The sequence below is a fragment of the Lactuca virosa genome, chromosome 5, assembly GCF_052849685.1.
Source record: "Lactuca virosa cultivar CGN04683 chromosome 5, Lactuca_virosa_CGN04683_v6, whole genome shotgun sequence".
Taxonomy (NCBI): Eukaryota; Viridiplantae; Streptophyta; class Magnoliopsida; order Asterales; family Asteraceae; genus Lactuca; species Lactuca virosa.
Window position 1 is genome coordinate 156,200,930 of NC_136430.1, and position 8,677 is coordinate 156,209,606.

Consider the following 8,677-nt stretch of genomic DNA (forward strand, 5'->3'; position numbering starts at 1 on the left):
CACAACCAAACAAGGAACAGAAAATGAGGCGGAAACCACACATTCCATGGTCTATCGGATATTCTTCATACATAGCCTGGATGCATAAACTAAGAAGTTACAGAATTAACAATGAATATTTATGAATGAAATGATAAACCGGTTGTTTATAAAATACTGATGTTTATCCTGGAAAATCCCATATTTTCCCTAGATGTAAGTTATTGAATTATCTAGTCCAAATCGAAGAGTACAAGTATCTACCATACTTGTATTGTTTAAGCATTGTATATTAGTCTTATTACATAAATAAAACTGGTTAAAAACGTGGTATCCTATATCCTGAAAGTGTTGTTAATACCCTCCTGTGATCACTTAGTACATACGAGTCATAGAAATTTAGATCGAACAAACATTATTACGTGGACGAGTCGTTGTTTCACCTACGGATTCTTATAACCATACTATGGACGATCAACAATACAACGTACTCGGACGTACGTCGATAAAAATGATGTTTTTCACCCTCGGTTGACTGTAGCTAATAGTCAGGGTGCGGGATTGTCACTCCCGTATAGATCTATACACAAACTCACGCTCTCCCTCCAGGATACTCTGGTTACAAGGCGTCTGACATTGTAGTTCTCTCAACGAATACACGAATAATATCATGAAAACCCTTTTTGTTATTAACATGAATCCATATAAAATAATATCTTTTATTTCATAATTCATAAGTTCATTTCCTTAGTTTTGAAAACTGCTTTTGCAAGGTTTGTATCCTAACACGTTTCGGTAAAACTGATTTCTATATTCGATGTATATTAATGATGGAAATATATTAAACAAAATAATATTTTTGAACGCAAGATTACTTGTGCTTTTACTTGTATTCCCCCCCCCCCTAAAAACATTAAAAACTCGGAAAAATATAGGGGTATGAACCTACCTTATGTGTTTGATTCGATTGAAAGTTCGCATAAGGATGGGGAGTTCCACAAATGAATTCCCGAGACACAACGAGTTCTAAATGACATATAATAGCATATACAGGCATGTAATTAGTGTTTTGGACAACTAACATGCAAGTAAACACTCTTAGGGACTAGGAAACACTTGAAACTAAGTGTTACAATCACATGTGATTGACTAAAAGGGGTCTACGGCCATACAAGAGAGTGTACGGCCAGGGGTGTACGGTCACTGTGTGTGTACGGCCATGAGTGTACGGCCATGGAGTGTACGACACCCATGAAAGAAACATGAAAAAGGGGTGATTTGATCCATGGGGAAGCTAGTGGGTCGATTGCTCATCAAGAATATGAACTAGGTTCTCACTTTGGAGGGCCTTTTGGAGTGTTTTGAGGTGTGTACGTCCATACAAGGGTGTACGGCCGTACACTCCTTTTTTCTTGCAAAATGGTCGTTTCTAAGGTGTTTAACAAGAGATCTTAACGTGTACTAAGCATAGGGAAAGGATACTTATGATTTGGAGGCTCATGGAGGGTTCACGGCCACCAAGAACAAGTGTGTGTTCTTGGTGTTCTTGTGTGAAAGATGAAGATCTACCCAAAAATATGATTTTCATGGATGAAATCAAAGGGTGATACATGATTAAGAATGATAACAACATAAGGATGGAAGAATCACTTACATTTGTGAAGATCTAGGATAAAGAACTCGATGATACTTGAGAGAGAATCCGATTTCTTGAGTGAGGAGTGTGAGAAATGACTAGAAATGGAGGGGATAACTTATATATGGGCAAGGGTGTACGGCCAACATGGGTGTACGGCCGTACACTCATGTGTACGGCCGTACACTCCCTTTGATGGAGTGGTCGGCTTGATTTCAACGCGAAGAACTTTAGCTGACACTTCCCTAAACCCATAGCTTGAATGCACTGAGCTTTGAACCCTTAAACAGACTCTAAACAATTCCAAAGGATAGCAGAAACGAGTCTGACACTCGGTTGAATTAATTGGCTGGACTTACAAGGAAAAAAATTTCGGGTTGTCACATCATCCCCCCGTTAAATGGAATTTCGTCCTGAAATTCAAGCAGAGAATATAAATCATGGACTTGGAAAAAGATGAGGGGTATTACAAGTGTCTCATCGGATAGACACCTCTCTAGGATCGGTGGGGTACTTGGGTTTCATAAATCCCTTGCGTTCTCCAGTGAATTCAGATCCTTGCTGGGTGTTTCAGCGGATCATCACTGATGTATCTGTTGTTCTGGTCTGTGAAGGGTGTGTAGGTTTAGCTTGCTCAACCATGTTCATCCAACTAGTAGAATGTCCTTTTTGTGATCCTGAGCAGCCTTTGTCCTGAAGTTCGTGGTAGGACTCATACCTGGTTCATCTATCATTGTCTCGTGTACACAAGTCGTATATAATTAAGATTGACAAGACGGTCGGATGGGTGGCTTTGCCCCAGGTCCACAACCAGACAAGGAACAGGAGATAGGGCGGAATCACATATTTTAAGTCAGTAGAATCTTAATTATATACCACCCTCACGTGTACATTTAACATTGATAGGCTAATCGTATCTGTCTATATCCTCTGTACTTGAACTTGACTTGCTGTGCGAGTGGTATTTCCAAAATGATATGCTGAGGGTGCTTAAGGAAGGTTACGAGTGGATACCATACTCCTCGCATGAACATTTTCGGGGGTTTGAAGCGAGAGATAATTCTGAGGTTCGCATCTAGTTTGTCGTTATGAGTGATGAGAGTTTTGGTATTCGATCGGTTTAAGGAAAAGGGTCTCCTCGGTGGCATGTGGGTTTGGTATGACGTAGACTTAGTCGGACTAAGCGGAATGACATCGTAGGATCGCGTGTTAAGTTAGTTTGGAAGGAGCATTTTGTTAGAACATTGGTGCCTCTAGGTGTATGTTTCTGGTGCTTTCTATTTTGATTCTAAGTTGGCGGGTACTACTAATACGAGGGTTCTGATACTTTTGAAATTATGGACTTTTTATGAAATGATTCTTACTAGGTCTCTCTATAATCTCTTGGTGTATACAAGTCATGTATAATTAAGATTGGTAAGACCTTTGACTGAGTAACCCTGCCCTAAATCCACAACCAAACAAGGAACATGAAATGAGGCGGGATCACTCACTCTAAGTCTACAAATCTTAATTATAATCGACCCTAGTGCATACACTAAACCATCATAGCTTACCTATTAGGGCTTCAAATTTTATATGAATGTTGTGATTTAATTTGAACGAGAGAGTAATCATAATTATAAACAATTATTGGGGTTTAGAAGCTTACCAAAATATAGCAGGGTTCTTTGATGCTTCCCCATTCTCTGGGGTCAAACTCCTCCTGCCTCCCCGTCGTTCTTTTCTATTGGACAGTCCTTCTTGAAATGTCCTACTTCACCACAGAGGTGACATCTTGGACTAGCCCTAACACTGGTAGTTGAAGTGATGGACTCGACTGGGGTCCTACAGACGTGGGCGGTGTGTCCCTTCATGTTGCATCTAAGGCAATGCAGCACTCGGCTGACTCCATGATGATGGTAGTTGCATTTGCTGCAGTATGGGAGGTTTCCCAAGTATGGTGTGGTTGGTGTTGGGATAGCAGGGTTGATGGGGGTATTGACTGCGCCAGTTCATTGCCTTTCAGTAGGTCCTTGAGTTGAACAACTCCCTTTCTCGTTCTCGAACTTTCATTTCAGGATATTAGGTTTGAAGTCCGGTGTGTCCTTACTAGTGGGCACTTGTTGTTGAAATTGGTTATCACCACGATCGGGATTGTCGTTTACATTTCCACTAACATTTGCGTTGTTAGTATTAAGGAGAGCCATGGCAGCTGCTACGGCTGTTGTGACTGCAGCTTGAAACGTAGCTGGATCCATCTGAAGGATTGGTGTTTTACTGGTGGGTTGGTTACGTTTCTTCGGAGGCATGATTCTGCTACACGATGAAAAAATGAGCTCGTGAGCAACAATGGTTTCCTCTAGATGTATTCTAAACGTTTATATATGCATGAAATTTTTTCGTTTTGTTGTCTGGTTCTCAATGATTCGACCTACATCCCTATGATGCAGTCCTAGTAAGAATAAAAGTAAGTTTCTAGAATGGTTAGAAACCGAGTGTCATCCGAACTAGGTTACCTTCGATTGATGGATATCATTTTCTAACTTTCGAAAAGATTTGAAAACAATTCATAATAAAGTATACATAAAATAGACTTATGAATTTGAGAAGTAATCACTAACTCACTAGATCATATTAGTTAGTTACTTATTCGTATGACGTATATGGTGCTCTACCACCTTGCGCGCCTCGAGAGGGGTTTCTGTCCTAGTTATGATGGTCCTGAATTCAGCTGGGAGGGTTTGTTGTCTCTGAACTTTCCTATAGTTTTTTCTATTCACTGTAGCTCATGCTTCGGGTTCTACCACAGATCTCCATCACCTCCCGATGGAAGATTTGCCTCCTCGTATGATTCCTTGTCAGAATCCACTTTACGAACCCTCTCTTATTCCTCATTGACTTCTCTGTTGGCAGTTGGAGTGGCTATCTATATCTAGGTTGTTCGTGCAAGAATGGGGATGTCTAAAGAATCTTATGAGATTAAGTAGAATATTTCTTCTGTAGTTGTTGATGATCCAAACTGGGTCCTCCTATAGTCAAGCAGTGCATGCAAGCTGTATATAACCAAGATCAAATAGACTTTCGAATAGGTGATCCTACTCTAAAACCACAACCAAACAAGGAACAGGTAGTAGAGCGTAGATCACCAATTCTGAGTCTATAAGATCCCAATTATATATAACCCTGGAAATATGCACTTCGTAACTATAGACCTGCCAGTAAAGGTCTTTTAGTTCTCATTCAAGTTTGTTATAGTGCCTAAAATACTCCTATAGTATTTTATCTTTATGTTTTGTTCTAAGGATACTTTTGTATATGGAGTTAGGTAAGTTTTAGGCTCGTTGTAACACCACCATCACTCCCAAACACATGTTAGTCGTATCTCGAATAAATATAGTTGATCAGGTTATATTTATTCCAGATATGATTACATAACTGCTTAGGTTTGACTGTAGTGTCCAACATCTAAATACTTTTATTCGTTTTGTTCTTATTGTGATACTTGTTCTTAGTATGTATGCTTATTAGTATACTTATCGTAAAATACTTATATTTTAAAAGTATACTTTTAGTCAGAGCACTCCGGCCCCATTGTATTTATAGTTGTATATCTTTTACTGGTTGATATACTAAGTTCACTATAAACAATGCTCTGATACCAATCTGTCACACCCCGAAACCGAAACGGCAGAAACGTTCGGGGGCGGAGGACGTCATGTATAGTATCACAACAATTGAATAATAGTAATCAAAGCAACAACAACCATTGTATTAATAGTATAGTGATTACATTACATTACATTTGAATCATACACGATTGACTCCAAAAGTAAATAACAAGTAACGACTCGAGGCTACTATGCTCCGTCTTCTTGAATCCGGGCGTGTACCTGGCTACTAAAGTCCTGACAATACAAGTAGGTTTTGAAAGAGTATCAGCATAAAGCTGGTGAGTTCATAAGTGTTTAGTTTTGGAAAACAATTCTTTGTTCTTTCGAAAAGTGCATTATGTTTCTCCAGAAAATCTAATTTTTCTAATGTATAAACCTTAAGTAAAAATGATTCTTACAAGTTCCTCCTGCGAGTACTTAGTGTATACAAATCATATACAATCCAGATCGAACAAACAGTCGATTGTGTGGTTCTGCCCCAAGCCCACAACCAAACAAGGAACAAGAAATGAGGCGGAAATCACACATCCCACTAGTTGTCGGATCCTCATGAACATAATCCTGAAGTATTCACTAGATACTTACAAAGTTAACTGTATTGATCCTTTGATATCTATTGAAAGTGTTCCTCAAGAAAATCCATTATTTTCTTATTGAATGCATGATTAACCAATTCCTTTTTATAAGTACTTAGCTCATACTAGGTAGGTATAAACCAATATCGAATAGACGATTGATTGTGTGGATCTGCCCTAAGTCCACAACCAAACAAGGAACAGAAAATGAGGCGGAAACCACACATTCCATGGTCTATCGGATATTCTTCATACATAGCCTGGATGCATAAACTAAGAAGTTATAGAATTAACAATGAATATTTATGAATGAAATGATAAACCGGTTGTTTATAAAATACTGATGTTTATCCTGGAAAATCCCATATTTTCCCTAGATGTAAGTTATTGAATTATCTAGTCCAAATCGAAGAGTACAAGTATCTACCATACTTGTATTGTTTAAGCATTGTATATTAGTCTTATTACATAAATAAAACAGGTTAAAAACGTGGTATCCTATATCCTGAAAGTGTTGTTAATACCCTCCTGTGATCACTTAGTACATACGAGTCATAGAAATTTAGATCGAACAAACAGTCGATTGGGTGATTCTGCCCTAAGCCCACAACCAAACAAGGAAGAGGAATTGAGGCGGAAATCACACATCCCACAGCAAGTCGGATGTTAATTTCATAATACCCTGATGTACATACTAAGTCATCACATAGTTACTAACCCTGATGACTGATTGATAAGTACATTATTATGTGGATGAGTCGTTGTTTCACCTACGGATTCTTATAACCATACTATGGACGATCAACAATACGTCGTACTTAGACGTACGTCGATAAAAATGATGTTTGTCACCCTCGGTTGACTGTAGCTAATAGTCAGGGTGCGAGATTGTCACTCCCGTATAGATCTATACACAAACTCACGCTCTCCCTCCAGGAGACTCTGGTTACAAGGCGTCTCACACTGTAGTTCTCTCAACGAATCCACGAATAATACCATGAAAACCCTTTTTGTTATTAACATGAATCCTTATAAAATAATATGTTTTATTTCATAATTCATAAGTTCACCTTATGTGTTTGATTCGATTTAAAGTTCGCGTAAGGATGGGGAGTTCCACGAATGAATTCCCGAGACACAACGAGTCCTAAATGACATATAATAGAATATATAGGCATGTAATTAGTGTTTTGGACAACTAACATGCAAGGAAACACCCTTAGGGACTAGGAAACACTTGAAACTAAGTGTTACAATCACATGTGATTGACTAAAAGGGGTCTACGACCATACAAGAGAGTGTACGGCTAGGGGTGTACGGTCACTATGTGTGTACGTCCATGAGTGTACGGCCATGGAGTGTACGGCCGTACACCCATGAACGAAACATGTAAAAGGGGTGATTTGATCTATGGGGAAGCTAGTGGGTCGATTTCTCATCAAGAATATGAACTAGGTTCTCACTTTGGAGGTCCTTTTGGAGTGTTTTGAGGTGTGTACGACCATACAAGGGTGTACAGCCGTACACTCCTTTTGTTCTTGCAAAATGGTCGTTTCTAAGGTGTTTAACAAGAGATCTTAACGTGTACTAAGCATAGGGAAAGGATACTTATGATTTGGAGGCTCAAGGAGGGTTCACGGCCACCAAGAACAAGTGTGTGTTCTTGGTGTTCTTATGTGAAAGATGAAGATCTTGAAGATCTACCCAAAAATATGATTTCCATGGATGAAATAAAAGGGTGATACATGATTAAGAAGGATAACAACACAAGGATGGAAGAATCACTTATGTTTTTGAAGATCTAGGATAAAGAACTCGATGATACTTGAGAGAGAATCCGATTTCTTGAGTGAGGAGTGTGAGAAATGACTAGAAATGGAGGGGATAGCTTGTATATGGGCAAGGGTGTACGACCAACATGGGTGTACGGCCGTACACTCATGTGTACGGAATGTACTTCCCTAAACCCATAACTTGAATGTACTGAGCTTTGAACCCTTAAACAGACTCTAAACAATGCTAAAGGATAGCAGAAATGAGTCTGACACTCGGTTGAATTGAATGGATGGACTTACAAGGTAAAAAAATTCGGGTTGTCACACCCACGTCCATTATCCACTCCATAACGCTATTAGTAGTATAGCCTCGCATCTGTGATACATCGCTCTTCACCATCAAGCATCTACCTCCAAGAAGCAAACTCTCTTCTTTCGCAACAAAACTCTTACCAAGAGCAGGTCTGCGAACCTCTTCATCTTCAGAATCGGTTGAACAGACCTCCATGCCTCCAAATTCATTTTCATCAAAATTTTCCTGCACAATCAAAGCAGGCATGGTGTTATCAACACTCTTTTTCTTCTTAATCTCCTCCAGATTTTGGAGATGGTATGCTTCATCATCTTCTCGTTCCTTCTTCTCATTTAGCCTTCGCAACATGCAATCCTTGGCTAAGTGGTTTTTGCCATGACAATAATTGCAGTCATAGCCAGAGTCACCCACAACTTTCATCTCCTTCTTGTCCTCTTCCTTTTGAGAATTGTTTGCATTTTCCACTTTCATATTCTCTGAGCTATAACTTCTTTGCCAATTTGGTTCTTGTTCCAGTTGAAGTTCCTTTTTGCAAACCTTTTTGGGTTTGACACCATCATTGCGAACTCTTCTTTAGACAGTTCACAATCAGAAAGCTCAAACTCCAAATCATCATCTTCTTCAACCTTCTTACCTTTTGCGATGAGAGCAAGTGAACCCATTCCAAACACAATCTTCGCTCCTTTCGTCACTTCAGCTTCATGTGATTTGAGAATTCCAACAAATATTGCCAACGAGTAATTCT